Source organism: Callospermophilus lateralis, unplaced genomic scaffold (genome assembly GCF_048772815.1).
Source record: "Callospermophilus lateralis isolate mCalLat2 unplaced genomic scaffold, mCalLat2.hap1 Scaffold_65, whole genome shotgun sequence".
Taxonomy (NCBI): domain Eukaryota; kingdom Metazoa; phylum Chordata; class Mammalia; order Rodentia; family Sciuridae; genus Callospermophilus; species Callospermophilus lateralis.
In genome coordinates, this window is record NW_027514826.1 from 183,078 (window position 1) to 207,367 (window position 24,290).

The 24,290-nt window shown below is 33.4% G+C and overlaps 1 pseudogene; it reads right to left on the reverse strand.

Annotated features, from left to right (window-relative positions):
• Positions 1 to 447: 447 nt before the first annotated feature.
• LOC143389793 (DENN domain-containing protein 1B-like) overlaps positions 448 to 24,290 on the reverse strand; it is a 33,514-nt pseudogene continuing 9,671 nt past the window's right edge.

Genomic DNA, 24,290 nt, shown 5'->3' on the forward strand with positions numbered 1-24,290 from the left:
TTAAGGCAATTACTGGGTTAACAATTTCATCAGTTTCAGGCTAGTTTTGACATCTTGATCAGGTTCATGCTCAACCAGATTAGTACAATGGCTACTGGTTATATGCAAGAATTATATATGCATACTTAGTTTAAATAAATGAATGGCATTTAAGCACCAAATACTGGGAAATCATATGTTCAATACTTACTTTAGACATACATACAAACTAGTACCTGATTTAATAGCACAGTAGAAGAATTCACTTTACATGTTAAAATCGATGGATAACATACATATCCACAAGATGAACAAGTGGGGGAAATGTTTGTTCCAAATAAAAAAAAAATAAATAGTACCAAGAGTTATCATTCCTACAAATGATTTTGTTTACTACATAAATTTCAGGCAATCCCAAAATGTTTCCATAGAAGCTTAGATGCAAGTGAATGACCCTTAATTGGTGACTTAAGCTTGGTTTCCCCTTGTATTTTCTTCTGAAATGGTTAAACCTTGTGGGAAGTCAGATGACATGTGACATAATGACACTATTTCATTGGAGCAGTCCAATATCTTCTGAAGTTGTTTTGACTTTCCCTTCTTTCTCCCAAGGAACGAAAGTAGATGGACATTGCCCAAGGCTGGGCACAAGCAGATCATCTGAAATCTGGCTTAGTGTTTCTTTCTTTTCTCTTCTTCCTTTATCATTCTGGGATACTTCAGTGGCAGCTATTGGAAAACTCAATCCTGCAGTAAGATCTGGCTTTTCCACCACAGTAGGGCTACTCAAATTGTCAGAACTGAGGTGTTTTTTATTGTTTTCCTCTTTTAGGATGAAGAGAGAATCTGTCAAGCCAGAGGAAACCCTCTTCCTGGGAGATGGAGGGAGGTGTTTACCATGGAGAGCACTATCATCCTTCCTGAGATTCCACTCTGTTTGATCACCAGAACCACCACATAGGAGAGCCAGGTTATTCTCACTAGAAGCATTGGATTTATTCTGAAAGAATAACAAATTCAGAACACTTTTAATAAGATCACAGCATTACTTTAGCAGCATTTTTTTCCATTTTGAAATCAATGTTCATATCTTTCAAGACTGGCAACTTGAAGTTCTTCCCAGGGGAAATTATAGCACTGACAGTTATTCTGACACCTCTAAATCATTCTATGAACAGGAATGAAATGTGATGGACTTTGGTCTCTAATGTCTTTATAATTGTCACCTGTCAAATTCAAACTAGACTATATAATTCATGCCAAGTTCTGGAGTCTCTTACAATCAGAACAGGGTTGCCATTGCTCATACTATTATCCTTCATGTACTTAAAGCATTTATTCAATTGTTTTTATTTTTAATTTTTTTTAATACCAGGAATTGAACCTGGAGGCATTTAATCACTAAGCCACATCCCCAAAGCCCTCCCCCTCCTTTTTTAATGTTAGAGTTGCTGTGGGCCTCCCTGAGTTGCTGAGGCTGACTTTGAACTCACAACCTTCCTGCCTCAGCCTCCTGAGCTGCTGTGATTCCAGGTGTGCAACACTGTGCCTGGTTTTAGTTCAATTTTGTTTAAAACACCATTCATTTTGGAAGTAAGAAGATGGAAAATGACTCAAAAAATCCATTTATTATACTTTTCTGAAAACCCAGGAAGTAAAATAAAAAGGTAAAAACACTTAACATTTTAGAAATTCCCCCAAAGAAGACAATTATAAAATTAGATTATATAAAAAAAATTACTTCCAGACAAAAAATTCAATTAATAGTAATAATCACCAGAATTAGGTAAGTGTAAGGGAAAATATAGGGATTTTATTATTAGAAATAATTCTTAGTGATTAAATTATACCAGTTTTGAGGTTTGAACACCTATTTAGAGGTTAAATGCTTCCACCAACTAAGATTATAAGATCAGTCAATCACAGCAAGGGCAAGAATGTTTTCATTTACTTTTATAAGCTGAATGGTCAACTAACTGTAGGTTTGTAATCAATATCATCCATTGATCTAAAGAAATCCAAGCTCTTTGCAGCTGCCAGCTTTCCTTGATCTGAGCTATGTGTGCTCAGTGTGTTGAGAATCTCTCCTATCAAGTCCATTTCACCTGGATAAGGAATCTTTGCTTTTGTTTCAACAGAGTCATCACTTTCATAAAAATAAGTAGAAGCTTCCTCGCCATCTTCAGAAGATAACCTGGAGAAAATAAAACATGCAGTAGAAGGTGGACACCCTGAGATGCTGTGTCTCAGCTCACCAACCACATTCAATCAATGAGATGGTTTTAAATTCATAGCAGCAGTTCACAGTGGAACAACACAAAACCAATAACTGGTTCATGGTCAAACTAATTGTTCTTAGTTATTTATGCACCAATTCAAGTACTGGAAATTTAAGTACATGCATTAAGAACAAAAACTTTATGGTACCTTAGCCATCTAGAAGCAGCAGGGCTTTTCACAGCATTTAATCCTGTGGGATTTGGGCCCTTTACCTTAGAAATATTTGCATGAACACTTAGAAAGTTTGTAATAGTCCAAGTTCACTTTCAATATTTTTATATGGTTTTCCTTCTATTTACTCACTTATTTTATAGAGAAATGCATATTTTTATATAAAACATTTATTTAATGTAGAGAAATACTATTTTGTCATTCCCATATATCAAAATTATTAAAGTCTACACTATTATTTCCCTTGCCTAATATTATAATTGATTTTAAGATTTGTACTAAATTTTTCTATTCTGATATTATCCTGTACTAAAATGTCTCACTCAATTCAATTTGATTATAACCTTTCCTCATATTTAAACTTGCCCCTTTCAGCATAAGGGTAAGAGCCTAATTTAGGTGTCTTCTTTATTTTTATCTTTACCTTTATCTTTATGTCTTCTTTATCACCACCCCAGATAGTAAAGTCTCTAGACATTGCTGCTTTCCAAGAACAAGGTATTTCAGGCCTGTCTTTCTTTCCTGTCCCAAGACAAGAGCACTGTTTACTTTTGCTGAAGGACACTGCAAGGTAGTAAAACCTGAGCTCCAGGAGTGTGCATTCTTTGAGACATCCTTTGTAGCCTAAGGCATTGCTACCAAGCCACGCCCTGGGTAGGACACCACACTCCATGACTTACTTGCTTGCTCTTTCAATGTCGTTCTCCTCATCGTCATACAGAACACCATCAAGGCTCTTAAGAGGCCTTTTTAAGCGTGCCTACAAAGAAATTGAACAATAAAATGACTTTCAGAGTTTAAAACAAATATCTTTATTAAATTTTAAAGAAACAATGTGATTTTATCAGGAACATTTTCAAAAGAAAGTTTTTGAAGGTTACCCAGTAACTTGGCAAACAAGGAAAGAAGAAATGAAAGAAAAAAGTTGGTATTCATCTCAACACTTAATAGTTCTGCAAACTAATAATGAAAAATAAATCAGTGGACTTAACACACATAAGCACACATTTGCACAGACCTTGATTTACGTGTATTTGACTGAGTACCAACTCTACCTCCACCATGCACCTGTCACACAGTAATAATCATCAGTATTTGCCTAACTTGTCTTTCTTTTATTCCTTGCTCATACTCCTCCCCTACACCAAGTATTTTAGAGCAGTACTTCTCAATCCTTAGTGTGTACATAAATCTTTTAGCAATTTATAAAAAGATAAATGTAGGTTCTGGTTCTACAGAGATTCTGGGGGTTTTGAGAGTTCTCATGACTTATGATAACCACTGACTAAATCCATCATTTCTTTAGGAACTGCAGAATTATGCTTTTCTAGAGCATTCCTTCTATATTAATTTCAGGGCATTCTCTAAAGAACAACTTTCTTTAGCTATCCCAAAGTGCAATGTGCATCGGAAAAGAGAGGATAAAACACCAACTGTTTCATTTCATTTAACAATTTTTAGAGTAATGAGTTAGTTCTCTAACAATTTCTAAAAGTGAGCCATAAGGACTTTTTATAAGCATGACATATATTTAATATGGTTCAATACACCATAGTTATTATTATTCTTGGTGTTCAAACTGCCCCATTTTTAAAATTTAAACCATAATTTGTGTGTGTGTGTGTGTGTGTGTATGTGTCTGTGTGTGAGCAAGTACCAGGGATTGAACCCAGGGGTGCCTAGCCACTAAGCACCCTAGCCATTTTTTTTATTTTTTAAATATTGAGACAAGGTCTCGCTAAGTTGCTTAGTGCCACATGCTAAGTTGCTGAAGCTGGCTTCACACTTGTGACCTCCTGGCCTCAGACTCCCAAGCCACAGGGATTACAGTTGTGTGCCACCACACCTAGCTACACCATGATTTTGATTTAAAAATAGCCTTTATCTTTTAGAGATAGAACCTGAAACATTTACAGATTAATATACTGTTGGTTTTCTTTTTAAAAAAACATAGGAGACACACACACACACACACAGAGGAAGAGGGAGAGGGAGAGGGAGAGGGAGGGAGAGAGAGAGAGAGAGAGAGAGAGAGAGAGAGAGAGAGAGAGAGAATTTTTTAATATTTATTTTTTAGTTTTCGGCGGACACAACATCTTTGTTGGTATGTGGTGATGAGGATCGAACCTGGGCCTCACACGTGCCAGGAGAGCACATTACCCCTTGAGCCACATCCCCAGCCCGATATACTGTTGGTTTTCTACTTCAAAATAATACAGTGGTGGAAGAAGGAGCATGCATGAGCTGACCCTGCGTTGACTGTTACTGAAAGTACATGAAAGAAACCTGGGAAATATTAATAAGTGTCTCTCTACTATTACACGTTTGAAATATTTCAAAATAAAACTTTAAAAAATTATCCCATCCTTCATCAGTGGTAGCTCTTTAAAGTTGGTTCCTGTGTTCTTTGACATAACCTCAGAAAAGATTCCTAGTTTTTCTAAGTGGAAAATGACATTTAAAGGCCAGAATCTGTATGTTTTAGTTGCTTAAGAATGCATGCTATTTTTTGAGACAGGTAACATGAATGTGTACACTTCAGCCATGAAACCACAGAGAAATAATTTTCTGTCTTCTCATTTTTATTTTCCAACCCAGATAACTGCCTTTATTGCACCCAAAATTAATAAACAAGTTTCTGCAACCTACAGCACTGATCTATTCTTCTCTACTCCTCTAAGTTCCCTGTAAGGCTGATGATTATAAATATATTTGGGGAGGGACCAGGGTGCATGTAGCTCAGTGGTAGAGTGCTTGCCTAGCCCATACCAGGCCCTGAGTTAATCCCTACTACTGCAAAAGAAAAAAAAAAAAGAAATAAAGGGGATGACCTAAAACCATAGTATCACTTTACTATCATACTACTTTACTGTAAGTTGGAGGTTTATGAGTTAAGTGAAAATTTGCAGAATCACCACTCACAACATTATTTCTTTGGGGAAAATATATTTCATCCCCCAACTCACAAAATATAATACAATTCTTTATTTCTAAAGACAAGGCATTATTATTGCATTGAACCCCGTATATGGCATTATGCCAGCCAGTTGGTCTTACATTTAACTTTTTGATGAAAGAAATCAAAATTAAAACTAAATGAGCAAAACTATAAGAAATCTGGGACTTTATGTTGCTATTTGTTAGTATCATTAGAATTTAAGAACTAATAGAAGAGGATGATCAGAAAATAAATATATAACAATATACAGAGTATTTTACAAAGCATTCTCACATATATACAGGGTTAGGTCCTGGGAATACATAATTGAATTAATTAAATTCTTCCATTAAGCACTCACTTAGTGTCTAAAGGACTGTACAAGAAATCTGGAAGAATACCCACATAGGCTTCATAATCTACCCAAAGTCACACACAGTCAAAAATAGAAACCAGAAAACCGAATCCATGTCATTCTCTGTTGTGTTCCAAATCCTTAGATAATAGTTTACTTTATATCCTACAGCTTCCTTCATATATTGTAGATGATTTTATTTCAATTCCAACTTTTTTTTTTAAATGAAGCTACTATTTTTTTTCTAAAATCTGTAGCATCAAAGTCATAATGTGGGCTTCATAAGCACATCTGAATTAGGATTTCATATTTCCTACCTACACCAGGGTTCATCACTTCTATATGGGAATGGTATTAAACAGTGTATACTGTGATCAATTTCCAAAACATAATTATAATTAGAAAGAAAAAACTGATTAATATATTAATAATTTTCTATGACTGTTAACCTTTGTCTAACTGAACTATTGAGTTTTGCATCTGCTAGCATTTCAATATTTCCAACGACCTATGGACTGTCCTTTGTAAAATCTCACTGGTTTCCTCAATAATTAACTAAATAAAATGATTCATAGTTTTACTTTTTGATAATAGTTATCCTTTGTTGTAGGCAGTTAATGTTTTCTGAGTAAATGAGTATCATACAAAGTAGGTAGTTTCTGTTGAGTATTCAATGAGTTAAACAACTAGTAAGAAAATATACCCTACTGACTGACTAATATAAGCACTTTAAGGATCCATGAGGTATAGATGATTGTTATATTCATTCCTTCAACAAAGATTAAAGAGGTGTCTTCCATGTGCCAGGTACTGGGCTAATGCTAGAGGAACAAAGAAGAACGCTCTCTGCCCTCATGGGTATTACCTTCTAGTAAATTACACATGAATTAAAGTGAATAATCATACAAATAAGCATAAAATTATGACTAAAATTAACTTGTACTAAGCTGTGATTGCAACAAAAGCAATTTGACCTAACCTGAGAGGTCAAAGGAAGTCTTTCTCTGAAAGATTTTTTGAGTTGAGCTCTCAACAGTTAGCTGGTTTTAATAAGATGATGGTAGTAATTAACAATACATACAAAGTCTCTATGGTGGGACCATCAGGGAAAGTGGTGTGCTGTGAATTAACTTGGTACACAGGACTCCTCAAAGGGCCCACTAAACTGTGCAGTTACCTTTTTGATCACTAGATGGCAGACACACTCTATAAAGGCAAAAGGCTGGAAAAATTTAAATTCATGGTGGTTATATGGAAGTGGAGGAGGTCATAGATCTAGCAAGCAAGTGAGAACTTGGTGGGATAGGCAAGGAATATATCCTAGACTTGTAGGTCCATATTATGAAGAATAACATTAAAAGCTACTTAATCAAATCTTAATTGAGAACCTACTGAAAGCAGGGTAGTAAGCCATGCCTCTTAGCATCTCTTCCTTTATAAACATTCACTAAGCACCTACAGCATGCAAGCTATTTTCTTCAATGCTATGAGTCATATAAAAGAAATGAAAAAGATATTTCTTCTTCAGAAGACATTAAAAAGCACAAGACAAAAATGCTAAAATCCTGAATGTAAGATTTAAAAACTTACTCTTCTCATTGCATGAATGTAATTCAATTAAGACTTTAACAGACAGCATATGAAAGCTTATGTACATTACTGATCAGACATTATTTAAAGTAATTATGTAATGCTAGTTATAATTAATGTCAAATAGAAACATTCTTAATAATGAAAAGATAGCATTACTAGTCTATACACTGAGCAATATAGAACTGCAATTACATACTACAAACAATAGTAAATTCTTGGATCAAGTAAGGAGGTATAGAATCTCCTGAAGTGTGCTTGCTTTAGCTCCTCATCTAGTAAAACTGAAATAATAAAAAGTTTCTGGACTAACACTGGGTTATACTAACACAAGTTACATAGAGGATGTGCTATTAGCAACTGTCTTGGAAACCAGTACTATACAAAATAAAGGCACATTTTGGGGATGTAAAAACACTCTTAAAAATGAAATAAAGAATATATATCACTTTGATACAAAAGATTAAAATGAAACAGGAAACAAGATGTCATACATCCTCAATCAGACTCCTACTAGGTTCTGAACACACATAACTATATAATTAAATTCTGCTTCCATGAAAATGTAAAATACACATCTAGAATATATGAAAATTCATGAAGTCAATACTTGATTTGGAAAAATGTATTGAAAAAGAAAGGCTATCAGTAAGGGATGAAAATTATTAGAGAAAATCCTACTAGAGAAGTTAAACATATAGCTAGAAATTGAATGAAATAAAGTTGGCTGATGAAGACGAGACGAGAAACTATTTTATATGAAAGAAAAATCATAAGAAAACCTTAGGGGTAAGACTAAGTTGCAAAACCATACAACTCAATGTCTGATGAAACCTCAAGAAATAAGTCTTGTTTAGCTGATTAATAAAGCTAAATGTTTTTTTTTTTCTTTTCACTATAATGGTCTCCAGAAAGTGTATCATCAGACTGTAGAAAGGTGAAAGAAGTCTTCCAGAAGCAACAAGGGCCAGGTGATCTGCAGTTACCATTTTGATCACTAGATGGCAGACAAATACAAATAAGGCAAAATACAAGGTAAATTTAAATTCTTGGGCTGGGGTTAGATAGGGGAGATAAGGAATATAGACAGATGAGCAAGAAAATGAAGAAAATGGAATTTTTATACTTCATAAAATTAAGGTGTTTTTAATACATGAATTATTGAAGGTAGATGTAATCTTTGCTACTGCCCCTAATTTGGAGTTGAGGCAAACTGTTGTCCAAAAGTTTCACTTTGCTTACCCCCAAGTCTGAAACAAATCTCTGAGCTTATGCATTTTTCATCCAAAGACAAAAATACCTGCATGAAGTGCTATGAGAATAAATTGTGAATGTCACATGAGGCTAGGTCAGTAAAAAGATTCTGAAGTGGTCCTGACATGTTGAGGACCCTTTCCCAATTCTCCCAGATCACAGTGATTTCTTATTCTTTGTCAGCTTTATTTACTTTATTTCTACCACTCAAAGGTTACCTGGTATATGTTCCCTTATAAAATCAGTATATCATTTTCAGTTCATTCCTATCTTACCAAGCCCTTGAGACCAAGAATCTTATCTTTTAATTTCTTTTGCTTCTAATTCCACTTTCATCTGCAATGCAGAAAGCTGCAAGAGAATGTCACTCCCACTCTGACAATGAGAAAGGGCTGGAAAATCTAAAAAATAAATTGTTTGTTCTTGAGCCTCTCAGGTTCCTGAGCTGCCAGGTAACCAAATACACTGAATTTCATATATTTCAATCTCTTCGAAAGAGAGATGGGAGAGAGGACTAATTTCACCATTTGCAAAGCACAAGGAAAGAGAAAACTGCCATATAACCAGGTAAGAAGAACTCTGCTAAAATTTTAATAGTCTTAGAGGCCAAGTATGGGCCAATGTGTTAATTTGGAATAGCTGGGAATCTCAAAGACAAGGGGAGTTTGGCTCTTTTCCAAAGATAAAAGTCCATAATTTTGTTTGCTAACTGGGCTACCTCACCACCCAGTGCTCACAAGAAAGACTGAGGTGAAGACGGGAGACTGAAGAGCTTCCTTACTGGTTCAGGTATGCAGAAGGTGACAAGCTCAGCGACAAGTAGGAAGCCTCAATTTCTTTGAGCATTCCTTCAGATCCAACAGAGAAGCAAAATCTCTGTGTCTTAAGAGGAACAATAAACCCTTTTAAGCAAATGATTTTACATTGATACCAAGCAGAGGTCTATTCCACAAGGGAGGTACATGTAACTCTCATCCACCCTGGATGAAATACAGACTGATGAAGTTTGTCTATCACAGGGAGAAGGGAGAGGGCTACTAAGACAGTCTACACCTGAAATAAAGGGGAACATAGTCCCCAAGACTGAAGCTGGATACAGCACAGAAAAGCCCTACGGCCAGGACAAGGAAACAGCGGCTATGGAGGGTGAAAAACATGGAGAGGTTCCCCCTGTCCCCATTAGCCCAGTGTGCCTCAGATGTAAAAGGTCTGCTGATAGCTGAGAGTGAAGTAGGAACACTGAGAAAACCTAGTAACTGCACTGGCAAGGCTCCACCTTAAGGACAAGACAGCAACCCACTGAAGGAAATGATATCAACAAGAAAGTCCAAATCCAGTGCAACTTCTGGTAGACTCAACCTCTTAAACTAACAGCATTACAGAAGAAGAATCTTGCCCATTTCTGGATGTAAACAATTTTTTGTATCCATGGGGCCCAGTACTCAATTAAGCATTATGAGATATGAGAAGAATAATAAGGATAAACAACATACCTGAATAGATAGATCAGCCTATTTTTAAAAAGTGAAAATGATATGAAAAAAGAAACAACAGAATAGGAGAGTTGAATTGTTTTAATCAGCTCATCAACAGACTGAAGAAAGACTCACTGAATTTCAAAACAGGTCAATACAAATTATTCAAAATGAAACACAAAGATTAAAGAAAGCAAGAAAAATGAAACAAAAAAACTATCAGCAAAAAAGAGCTGAGGGGTATTATCAACCAGTCTAATTCATACTGCTTCTAAAACATAATAGGCATTAATTCTTCCTTTTTTATTTTTTTCTGGTGGTTGTTGTTGTATTTGATAGAATGGAAATAATATTACCTCATACTTATGAAACTTCTAGTGAGTGTTGGAAGAACAAATTTTGTCAGTATATAACATCCACAATAATTCTATGGAAGTGAACATAATCATCACCATGTCATAGACCTGAAGGCTAAGAGGCTTGGGGAGCTCAGGAAAGTTGCTCAAGTTCATAAACCATCCAAGTGGTTTCTAACAACTGATGAGGGTGATGGTTAAAAAAGTAAAAGGGAGAGTACATGTATTTTGAAGTGTTGAAAGAAAAATAGTACTTTATATTCTTTATCATATCACTTTTTATACATGAATATATTCATGTTTATTTTTCTATGTTCTGTTTTGTAGCCTTAACAAGTGTTTCAAACATAACTGAATGTACAAAAAAAGAGTAAATGCCCTAAATGTTGTAATGCTGCATTATATATAAAACTGTGCACATATATTACATTTTGTCTCTTGAAAAAAAAAAGTAAAAGGGAGAGTGAATAAGAAGGTCAAAGGAGGAAAGGTTTTCTGAATTTGTAAATGAAAGTTCTCAGAAGCCACAAAGAGGTAAATGATCTTGAAAACCTTCAATCAGCAGTCACTAGATATTCACTAGATAGTCACTAGATAGTTGAATTATACTAGACTCCAGGATGGTGTGTCTATTCTGTCCATATTGCACCACTAATTACATTAATAAAAGCTTATTTTAATTAATATTAAGTTGTTCCAGTATTTGACTAAAGAAATACCTTTATTAGACAGAATGCTAGAAATCAGAACTAACCCCATTTATAAAGAGCTTTTTACTGAGCAGAGATTAGGAGTTTAAAACCATCCTGGAAATGAAGTATTTTAGTTTCATTTCTCCACTGTTGATCAGAGACTTTATAAAATTCACCCCATGGCAACACTGCTGGGTACCCTAAGATGGTCTGTCATTGAAGTGTGTTAATAGGTGGAAAGAAGGTCATTACTCACAGGAGATCTCATTATTCACCTGAGTGGGTACAAGAAATATGGCTGCAAACAATATTTTTAAGACAACTTTTAAAGGCTGTTTATATAACAAGTGATTATATCAATAATATTTAAAATACTTTGTTCCATAATTTTTGATCTTTAATATTTGAAAATGTAAATATTGCCAATGATCTTGCAGTAATTTTTCAGGGCCAGATTATTATTGGTCAGTATAAACACAATTTTACAAGACTGATAAATAACATTCTCAAAGCAAAATAAATAAATATGTCAGTAAACCTTTGATAAATGGCAATCTATTTCACTTTTGTTGACAGAGTTTCAATATTTCAACATTTAAAAAAGGGTTCTTATACACGTCAAGTCCATTTGTCTTATATTCTCAATAAAACACAGAATTTGGTTTTCTTCATTAATTAATTTTAAGATGAACTTCTACCTGGGATAAATAATTCAGAAGTCAGCATTAATCAACAGAATCATATTATTGCCAACCATTTTAATTAATTATGCTTTTAAAAAGGATTAAAAAATATTTGATTAGGAAAACAACTATAGATACATTTTACTTATCAAATTTATCACATCAATATATTAAGTGTATATATGTGCATGTGTGATATCACACATAGGTACAGAGAGATTTAAAATGTATGTGTGTGTGTGTGTGTGTGTGTGTGTGTGTGTGTGTATGTTGAATATAGTCAAAATTTCACCAAACACTGCACTGATATTTTGGTCTCAGAATCAAATAATAAACAGTTTTTAAAAGCATTTATTACAAATGTCAGAGACACTGATAAAGCCACAAAGGGAATAGATTTCTGTGAAATGACTAGTATTATATTCCAATGTTAGAAAAACCATAAAGAACTTTCAGAGAAGGCTGCAAATATAGTAGCCCTATTTTGTAATTGGCATGGGGGCACAAGCTAACTTAAGATATTTATGTATCATTCTACTGTTTTATGTTATGTATTAGAAAATATAACAATGTGTATAGATATAAATCAGGCTCAGATTATAATAAGATTCTATTATACTCCTGTAGTTATATATCTATTGACATTTCTGGCAATTTCCCTCTCAGGGGACAGTAAAAGGCAGCAGGAGTAACCTCTACAAAGGAAATGACTTTCTTTTCCTTTCATCAACATTAACATTGATCTCTGACAAACTTTAAAAGCACTTCTCTACACAAAACCAGAGGAAAATTGCCATTTCTTTATCCTAAGATGCCTGAGAGAAAATAAGAATTTGTCTGCAAAATTTAGTTTTTTTTTTAATAGAGAGCTGTTGTTAATCAGAATTAAAGAGGTACTAGTTTTAAAAAAAGAAACTTCAAAAACTAATCTGGATGAAAAACAGGGAGGAAAAATATTAGTTTTGTGATTCCACATAAAGAGTGGTAATATTCATTAAATTTACTAAATGGAAAAACTGAGTACCTTTATTTTTGTTGGGAAGATTCTGTAATAAATAATAGTTGTTTGTGACAATAAATTTGAAGGGTAAGATTATAACATAAGGGAGTTACATTTTAAAATATTTCAAAATGTATATGGAATATGTTTATATAATTAGTATTATTTTTCATTATTTCTTTTTAATATGCCAGTTATTATTTAGTAGAGCTAAACATACAAAAAATGACGTCCCAGAGTTACTAGAAGGAATATTTAGTTTTAAATTATTTATTTGATTGAATGTTCTTGAACAATTTTATGACAATATAAATGTCTCAATGTGTGTCCTATTGTGTTTCTAAGAGACTATTCTAAAACGGCGCTATAAATGTAAATGCTCTTCTTTTAATGAAAGTACTAATGATTTCCACTAGATGGCACCCTTGTAACCCATAATGGATTTTATTATTTTTTTTTTCAAACAGGTTTAGCTAAAATCAAATTTGACCTGTTGGAAATTAATATTATTTCAACAGAGAAACAACAGAGAAAATAACTTTCTAACTAACAATATGGTATTCAGAGTTTTCAATGTGGACTCAAAAGATCAATTGCAAAAATCTCTGACATTAGCATACATTAGACTAAAAATATCCTATGTGAAAGAGTGACTTTGGGATGGAGACTGCTGCAATGTACTTTCACTTTGGCAGTACTTTTTAATGGGCATTTGTTGACAGACACACACTCATTTAACTTATTTCAGATGTTTATCATTTCTCTCTCTCTCTCTCTTTTCTTTTTGTACCAGGGATTGAACTCAGGGGCACTCACCCACTGAACCACATTCCAGTCCTATTTTTTGTTTTATTTAGAGACAGGGTCTCACTGAGTTGCTTAGTACCTTACTTTTCCTGAGGCTGGCTTTGAACTTGTGATCCTCCTGTCTCAGCCTCCCAAGCTGCTGGGATTACAGGCATGCACCACTGTGCCCAGCCAATTGTTTACCATTTGAAGCCTTCTTCAAATTAATAACTTTAATCCAGCATTTTAGTTTCAAATGTTCTCACGATTGATCCAAAGTAAATGAAGTGCTAAAAGTACAAATTTATTTATTGATTGATTTATTTATGTATTTGCTAATTATGATTTAGTCAAACTTATTTGTATTATTTTGTAAAAATAAACTTATTTTACAAAGTTAAGTATTATTTTCAATTATCTGTCACCTACTCCAACACAGTTATCCCCTTGTGATTTACAATCACTTTTTTTACTTGGTCAGAAGCAAGTGGCTACTTCCCTCTGTAAACTATGACTATGTCTTTTCTGTACTGTCCAGTCCAGAAAAGCTGTTCAATGAACTGTATTTTTCCAAAGATCCCAAAACAAGTATATCATTTCCTGAAATCTATTATTTCATCTGTGCACCTATTATTCCTGGAATCCTCTGAATTCCTATGAAGTAAGTTTGTCATAAATATATTAATATGAGTCACACCCTATTAGGTGTGAATACCTCATCTTGTTTTATCCTTAGGACTAAGTAATTTAAGAAAACACCTACATTTTCATTTGCTCCTATAAGTTTCATGAAAGCAAGTTCATTTTCAGCATTTTAAAATATGATCATCTATAAGACAAATGTCTTCTCACATTTATAAAGATGCTACCATATAGGGATTTCTTTTTAAGTTCAATGAAAATATAGCTTTCAAATGCCTTACAAATCTATGCAAACCAAAAAAGTAATTATCTTCAGAGCATATTTTTTACAGATAAAAGTATACTACTCATTAATTATAAAATGAGCTCATGGCTATTGTCCTATATTCCACAAAACCATTAGAATGATTTACAAATCATTCTAATACACAAAGACTCAAAAAGACAGCAAAGTTTCATTCATTAATTGGGCATGGCACCTGGCACAGTAGGTAGAAATGAAAAAGCTCATAGATCATATTTTATGGTGAAAACACATTCCTTATGCATTCAAAAGATAACTGCTCATATCTCAAACTAGTTCATATTAGTCCATATGACTATATTAAAAATATGTCCACCAATTTACTTGCTCTTATCAGTTGCTATTATGACTATTACACATATTTCTATTTGTAAACACTGTTTAAGTTAAAATTCTGACTACATTCCAAACCTATTTATTAACAGGCACATTGCATTATATCATATTATTAATGAAAATAATCTTCCATTCATATTTTCTTGTGCAGCTTTTACATACCTGATAGAACAGGTAGAAAATCTAAGAAGATTGTTATTTTTCCCAGACATGAAAGAGTTAAAAGTGATATGTATGCCAGGATTTTAATAGGGCTTAACAAAAAGCTTCACTCCTCCACTTTCACTAGATTTTGTTGCAGTGATTTTTTCCCTTGCTTAGGGCCATCCATCTGTTAATTCTGACTTGTAATATAGCTCAGCTCGCATACTTGTTCACTAGTGTAATTGTGTGTGTGTGTGTGTGTGTGTGTGTGTGTGTGTATGTGTGCATGTGCACATGTGTGTATCATATACTTAGATAAATACATGCTATAATTCTGTAATTGCCAGACTAAGTCAAGAATGGCTAATATTATTAAAATGGAGCAGAACCTTAAATTTATATAAATTTTACATATTATTTAAAAGAATTTCTTATTCTTCAAAAATTTTATAATTTTTTAAAAATAACTTCAGATCACAGTCTTAATAGTCTAAATATTGTTCACTCAGCATTTAGCATTCTTTTCTAAAATAAAATTGATGAAAGAAGGTAAGTACATTGTCAGGATTAAAACTGCTCTGGACCATGACCAGTGGCAGTATTCTCACTGGACTCAACTGGCCCTGTTTTCAATAAAACCAGAGGAGGATCCTTTCCCTGGAGTCCTGTTAGGCTGGGGCTGCTGTTAGAACTGTCATCTTCACACAAAAGGGAAAAGGGTTGGGCTTTACAAATGTGAAGCCTAATTGGGAGATCTTCATGGCTGTACCCTCGACATTTATTTAAGCCTCATCAACAAAACAGAAAATAACCATCCTAATTAGCAGACCAGCACACAAATTACTGCTTGCTGGGGGTGGACTGTAGATTTACAATCTATAGCAAATATAAGCTAAATAATGGAACACAGGCTTAAAACAAGACATATTTTGGATCTTGTTCTTTTTTATAGCACCCAGATTACAAACTTTACTTTTTTACTTTAAAATATATTCTAAAATCATTCCATTTTTATAATTTGGAAAATATCAAATAAATATCAAATGCAAATAAAGTCTTTCACTGGCAACTCTCACTGGAAACTAGAAATGTAATGTTATTGTTACACTTGAGATCTACTTCTAAAATAGATAATCAAATGGACTAGGAACCCACATGCATTGCTGAGATAATTTTACCGACAATAAAATAACACACATAGGGTCTTACATTTTGACAAAAAGGGGATTTGCCAGTATAATGGCATATATATTGTTTTTCAAATCATATACTGAGATTTCAAGTCATGCCTACTTCAAATAAAGAAGGTAAATTTCAGGAACTCTTGCTCTTTTAGTGTCCAGATAATTGTTAGTGACTCTGGGCAGTAACTACCAAGAGAGAAGAAAGTCTGATGGTGGCACTGCCTAAAAGACCTGGCAATCAAGATTATGTATAGATATAAATAAACACCTACCAACTATTGAGTACTTTTTATGTGGCAGATATTTTATATGCATTAAATGTGTATAGAATCCCAGGAAAATGACATATATTGCTAAGGGATGTTCTTTTTGGATGCGAGCTCAATCAATGCTACTATCTTTTTCAGTCAGGTCACCTTGTGGCACTAACGCTGTATGCCCTCATCTCTAACTTCCTGTCTGCTTCAAGCACTCTACCCAGCCCAAAGGTACCATGGTAGTGGTTAGGCAATCAAGCATTAAAACTCATCTTTCTGCTTTTGAATTCCTATTCTGCCATTTATTACCTGAAGAACTCAGTGTGAAAATCTTAATCTCTCAATTTCCCTGCTTATAAGTCTGAAAAATGGGGAAGGGATAATAGTTTCCCCTCTGATTGGATTGTTGGGAGTTTTGTATGAATCACATAATACAGACAGACAGAGAGGTCCTCACTGTATCAAGAACCTGTCCATCTTTCTCCGTGTTTTCTAAGGTTGCTCTAGTGCCCTCTTTTATGATTTCAACTCTATAAAAATGGAGGAATAGAAAAGAAATTAAGAAAAGGAATATTATTCGAAACACCAAATCCTAAAATTCCCTCCAGAATCTTGCTTTTAAGTCATTAAATTTAGCACATGACGTATCTTTTAAGATAATTTGGTTATTTGATGAATTAAATAGACAGGAACTGGAGCATCCCTCCTTTTGATATGTAACTCAGAGGCCAGTTCTAACACAAGAAAGTGATATTATTCTGCTAGACAGCCTTATAGAAGGAAGAAAAAGTTTATATTTTAAGTGTATTTTCAGTTGTAGTTTTTATTTTTTCAAGTGATTCAAAGTTCATGTGAGAGCTAAGTAAGTCCAGTGCTAGGAAATATAACTGTCTTTGAGAAGGATATTAATGAATCTGAACAATTCAAATAATAAAAACTGTACACAGAAGAGATCAAACAAAGAAAAACAAGTTTTTGTCTCTTAAAACAAAGATCCTTGTCATTGTTTGATAACTCCATCAAAATATGAGCCCCTGGAATACTAATTTATCTGTGGATCCAAAGCATCTTCCCTATTTCCTAGGATGATTATGTAATTTCTGAACAACTTAAAACCCTGTACATAATAATTTGCATAGTTGTGCATGTCTCTTCATTTTGGCTGCTGAGGAAGAAAAAGTGCTTTCACAACTTCTTATTATACTTACTTTCTGTCAGTCTTCAGTCTTATCTAACTTAAATAGATGTATTTAAATTTTACTCTTCTATGATTACTTGTAAGGTGTTAAATTGTATTTTTGGAAATAGGAAAAATATAAATGAATAAATAAGAATTAGTGTTACTGCAGTACATACTGATATCTAGATTCTGATTTTAACCACATTTAACTTTTCCTAGAAATATTTACATAATTAGTTAAAAATTTAATCTACTCATATTATTATACATGAGGAATTAGAAGTAAAAAAAAATAATTGATTTGGAAATCAGCCTAAAAGAATATGCTCATGACTCTAGCAGCAGCTTTCTGTCTCATCTACAATATAGCGGCTCATGTTTTTATTAAATCAATGGGATTGTATCATTTCTAAAAGATGGATGCTCCAAGGAAGCTTCTACAGTAATAGACTACAAAGAAGAGCAGTAAACTATGGCTGTCCCCTCTCGATTTCTTTGCTCAACATGCAAATAGTGTATTCTAAATTTATTTCTGCTTGTAACCTTTTTCGTTTGTGGAAGTGGCTCAATTGTCATATGAGAATTAAGGCAAGAGAACATTATGACAGGCTGACCTTAAACTTACCTTCAGATAAGTTCAAAGATCCAGCTTCTAGGAACTTAACAATATGGATTTGTTTTTTTGTTTGTTTGCGTTTTGGCAAATAGCTTTATAAAGCAATTATAAATAATAGACATTTTATGAGATACTGTCATAGTACTGAAATTCCCTTCTCTGAGAATTGCTTCCCCTGATCACCCTACTCACTCCTACCACCTCCCACTGTCCCTGATAACACGGTCTCTTTCTGTTTTCTCTGGCTGGAGTTTATTGAACCAAGGATTAATTCTGGGTCCAAGTGGGCCGATTACATCCTTCCATAAGGAATTGGATTCTGGAATTCCTCTCCATTTCGAATAGTAGCTGCTTCAACTGAGGACCAGCAAGATTTATACGAGGGCCCAGAGAAGCAAAGAAACCAGTATACAGAATGCACAATGAACATAGAACAGACCAGGTACTGCAGGGGTAAGTGAAGGGAATCTGACATTCTTCCCTGACTGCTCTTTCCATTTCCTGTTTCCAGTTCTATCGCAGGCCTATGTATTTTCTTTAACTTAGATATTGAAGGAATACCCATATCATGGATCACAAATGTCCTGATACTGTTTTTTTCATTTGTGCAAATTTGCTAAACACTAAAAAAATAAATATTTCAAATAAAGGATTAGGACAATTTCAATTTGAATACACCATGTTCTGCTTTTAGAAATAAGCCTCTGGCCACAAACAGTCTATCATTTCAGAGTAATAAAACTCATCTCAAAGAAGTAAAATTAGCATTATTAGAAAGCATGAATTCTGCGAGACTTGGGGGAAAATTTAAGATGGAAAGTAAAAATGAAAGAATTGCTCCAAGATGACTTTTTAGCAAATAGTTTTATAAAGCAATTATAAATGATAGACATTTTATGAGATACGGTTACAGCTCTTAAAACCCTTCTCTGAGATTACTTCTCCTGATCACCCTACTCACTCTTATTACCTCCCAGTGTCCCTGATAACATGGTACTCTCTCTTATTTCTCTGGCCACAAATTTAACTCTTTGATAAGTATATACATGAATCTAAAATCAATCAAACTTCAGTGATAGAAAAAATACAAATAAAACATTAAATTTTTAAAAAATATTAGGACACAAATGTTTGGACATACGAATATATTTAGCTATGAAATAAAGACTCTCGGATATACAAATCCACTGATATAATGGGAAATATACTGGGTATACAGGCTTCTTGAAACTAGATACTTATCACTTAAAATGTAAAGATTTCCTAGACACTCTTAATTTCTGCATCATAATTATAAATATGATGAAGAAATTCCTGTATAGTAATTAGAATTCTGTTTTTTTTTTTTTTTTTGCAGTGGTGAATGACATTGTTTCATGGTTTATGATTTGGCTTTTTGTTTGTCTCCATATTTTTTATTGATGTATTTTAGTTGTACATAATGGTGAAATTTGTTGTTAAAGTCATACATGCACATGATATAACAATAGAATTCATAAAAGAATAAGCCCTACTTCTCAATTCTTTTTATAGCCATCACTCTGTCATATCTTCTTGAGAACTCATATAATGCTAACTTACAAACACCAGTAACTTAGTGATGTGACAACAAATGACAGCCTGAAGATTCATACAATGAATGGGACCTGTTATCATGTAGGGTTTTCTATGACCTAATATATTTTTTTGATCAGAATGTACTGTGTATTGATCAGAATTGTTAATATTGTATTTTATATTGGAAATCTGCGAAGGAAGTAGCTTTTAGGTGCCCTCACTACACTAAAGGTAACTTGGGAGGGTGATGGATATGTTAATTATCTTGAGTAAACATTTTATCACGTATATCAAAATATCTTTGTAGACTTTAAGTTTACACAATAAGAAGAAAAATTTGTCTCTAGGAAGTAGCAAAAAACAAAACCAGAAATTTAAAAAAAATGATTTTAAAACTAAATTATATTAGACATGTTATGTCATGTTAAAAGAAAGGAATAGTTTTAAATACAAAAACCTGACAATAGTTTAACTTAAAACTGACATTTAAGAGTTTCTTTAATTTACATATTTTGTTTTCATCTTCAAGCATCCTATAGGTAAAAAAGATCTCATATTTTTTCATATAAAAATCTTTTTTGCCATGGTAATTATGATCTAAATGTCCCATTATTAAGCCAGTAAATTGTTCTACAAAGTTTTTTTTTAAAGATATTAAGGGTTGAAAACAGACAAGAATTGAACATACTTGTGAGGGGAGTAGAATCAGAAATATCAATAGCAAACATATCATTAGTTTACAAGTTAATGTTTTTCAGTTAATAGTGACCACAAAAGCTTCTACAGGGAATAAGGGCTTTATAAAGGCTTCATTTAGCTCACAAGTATTAACAATATGCTGCAATTAAGCAATTCTAATCATTTCAGAGTAATATAACTAGATATAGTAATATAACTAGATATAGATATCAGTTTAATAAGTAGAAAATGAAGAGAAACTACTTAACATGTTACAGAATAGTCCCATGAAAACAGAAGTTTTAAGTTTCCTTCTATATACCTACTTTGTATCTAGAAAAGTGCCTAACACACAGTAGGTGTTGAACTATCAAATGAATGGGTTTTCTTTACAAATGTCTAGGATGTTAGTACAGCTTTACTGGCCCTTTCCCATTCTTAAAGACTGCTATGGTTTGAATGTTTGCTCCCTCCAAAAGTCATGTTAAATTTAACTGCAGTGTAACAATGGGATCTTTAAGAACCGATTAGATTAGGAGGGCTCACCCTCAGAAGTGGTACTGGTGCCTTATAAAAGGGTCAGTTTGGCCATCTTGTTCTTTTTTGCCCTCTACCTTCCCTTCTGCCCCTTGATGACACTACATAATGGCCTTACCAAATTCTCATGCCTTTGCCCTGAACTTTCCAGCCTTCAGAAAGATAAGCAATAAAGCTCTGTTCTTTATAAACTATCCAGTCTCAGGTGTTCTGTTATAGCAGCACAAAATAGACTTACACAAAGACATATTTGCATTTTATGGTCATCTATAATCTTCGGTATCCAGCTATCCCTGAAAGTTAACTAAGCATTAGAAAGAAACTTCTATACCTCCTCTGCCACTGATTAGTTATGAATCTTAAGGCAAATTGCCTTGTGATGGGACCATTCTAGCCATCAACTTCTGCTTATAAACTCTGGTGGCTGTAATAAGCTTTGTAGCTACTCTCTAGTTCTTTATTTTTGTAATTTGTATATCCATTCAAGAATTCTGTTTTAAACATTGTTTTCTAACAGCATTTAAAATATAATTTGATGGATATAAATTTTCCTTGGTTAAAAACCTACAGAAATATACTTTTGATACTAAATGAGAGGCAAACAATGCTATGATTCAGAAAGCTTTACCACTGTCTTTTAAGTGGCATTAACATAGAGGCAGAAGCTTTAAATATTTCTAGCAAGTAAAATATCTACCTCTGAAAAGTGATAGACATACAGAGAGCCCCCAATTTACAATGGTTCAACTTAAACAATTTTTTGAGTTTATAATGATAAGAAAAAGCAACATGTTTCTAGAAGAAACCATACTGCAAGCTGTGGATTATTCCCAGGCAAGTCATATGTGATGCGACACCCTCTCTCAGCTCTGGACATGGCAGTGAGTCACAGCTCCCAGTCAGCCATGCAGCCACTAGGGCAAATAACTCCACAGTGTACTGTGCTCCTAAGGTAAAGGTTTGGTAAATTAGGTGTATAAAATCATTTTCAATTATAATATTTCAGCTTAGGGTGGGTTTATATCAGGAGTAACCCCATTGTAAGTTGAGCAGCTTCTATAGAGGTTTTCACAGACTGTTTTAGTAAACAAATGTCTATATATGAGTTTCCTTTGATTTTTTGTAGTAAAGGAAATCTGTAATTTCTTGTTCATCAGCACGGTGTTCATACTCTATGGAAATCAAATACTTGTCTCCCCCCACTGGATTATGAGCTCTGTGATGACATGATGAAGTACAGGCTGAGCATCCCTTATCTGGAATGCTCAGAACCAGAAATGTTTTAGATTTGGGAGTTTAGGATTTTAGAATATTTGCATCTACATGAGATCTTGGGAATGGGGCCCAAGTCTAAATGCAAAATGCGTTTGTGTTTCATATATATTTTATATAGCCTGAAGATAATTTTATTCAGTGTTTTTATAAATATTATAGTGCACCTGTGTTTTGAGTTGCTCAGTTTTGGTTGTGGATTTCAGATTAGGGATGCTCAACCTATATATAGAGACTGATGGCTGGGACATCTGGTTCTTAATCTAATACCCAGAATCCACCATCATTTCCTCGACAATACTACAGGTTTTCTTATCATGAGACAAAAAATTAATGGATCCAAAACTGTCCTTAAAGAATTCACTAAAATTATGTAATTTTAGAACATGGAGCCAACAGGGTAAATGACCTTACCTGGGCAAGCTTACGCTTTTCTATGTTTCCTCCCTTTTCGCTGTGTAAAGTGTAAACTGGTGTATATTGTACCGAACCAGAACAGGTCCCATAGTCTTCCTCATTTTCCTATACATGAAAAAATGAGCAAGGAATTATTTTAGCATATTTATTCTATTATCAGAGTTATTTGATTAATAGACTTAGTATCTGATACACATGCATACAATAAAAAACACTTCAACTATAAAATTTAAATAGTCCATTTAGGAACAAAGTACATTCTTCTAAAATGTGAATTAATTTTCATAATAAACTCTTGAATAACCTGAACTACTCTGAAAATTTCAATTATTATGCTTTCTTGAAAGGTGAAAGTAAAAACTGTAACAATTTATAATAAAATTTATCATAATATATAAGCAAACAAAATACACATATACTGACATAATGATTCAAATACCTGCAATATCATAAATTTTAATATAAATCCTCATATACAAAATTAAGAATATTTTCCAATTTAAAGTAACTGTTTTGCAAAGAGCCTCTAAACCAAACAATGGCATTTCTGAATTAATTCTATTTCAAAGGTATCTTTTTTAAAAAAAATTCTCAGCATGAAGCAAGAACTTCAATTGTAATATCAAGGCAATCAACTTTATGAAAACATACATCTGGTTAATCATCTTTGAAGATCTCCACAGTTCTGTGATAAAATATTCAAAGAATAAAGAAATGACTGTTCAGAGTATGCATATAGAATGGCAGAGAGTTGCCAGAGGGCTTGTTATGAAAAATACACTTTTGAACAAAGGGATAAGCATATTTCAAAAGTCATTAAAAACATAAATCTCATGTGACTTGTAAACATATAAGCTTCAGATGAAGACAACAGTGAGGGTAGAAGGAAACAACACCACACACCTTGTGCTTCAGTTTACTCTTCACTTCCTTCAATCCCAGCTTTGCGTGTTTTTTTTTGCCTAGAAAATGATAATGAATGTGTCTGGTTCAGCATAGTTCTATTAACACTTTAAAAATAAGTACACATGATCACATTTAGAATTACTATTTGCATAGAAAAGGAGCTTATTATAACCTAAAACTATTTTCCAGGACACCATCATTCACTATTTCATTATACCTAAATTAAATCATATTTAGGCTGTATTTAATATTTCCACAAATCACACAAAGGCTAACATTTAGTCTATTTTGTCTGGTAACCTATAAAAAACACATGGGGGATCTACCAGATTTCTAAAGTACAGCCTTAATTTAAAATTGTGACAAGCTAGGGGCAAAGAGGAAGCATATCATACCAGAAAATTATTGGGGCAAATGTTTAAACTTCAAGAAACTCAGGCAACTTTACAAAATTTTATTAAGGTGCTTTTATAGGCAGTCACAGAAATTTTACAAATAAAGCCATTGTGATGGTATATCTATTTCATACATACATATACATATATATATATATATATATATATATATATATATATATATATATATATATATTAACACTTTGAAAGCTATCTGTTTTTCACTAAAGTTTGGCTCCAGATTTGAGTGTCCCAAGTCCTGCTGTGAAGTGTGTGGAGTATAACTTAACTAAAGACAACTGGGAG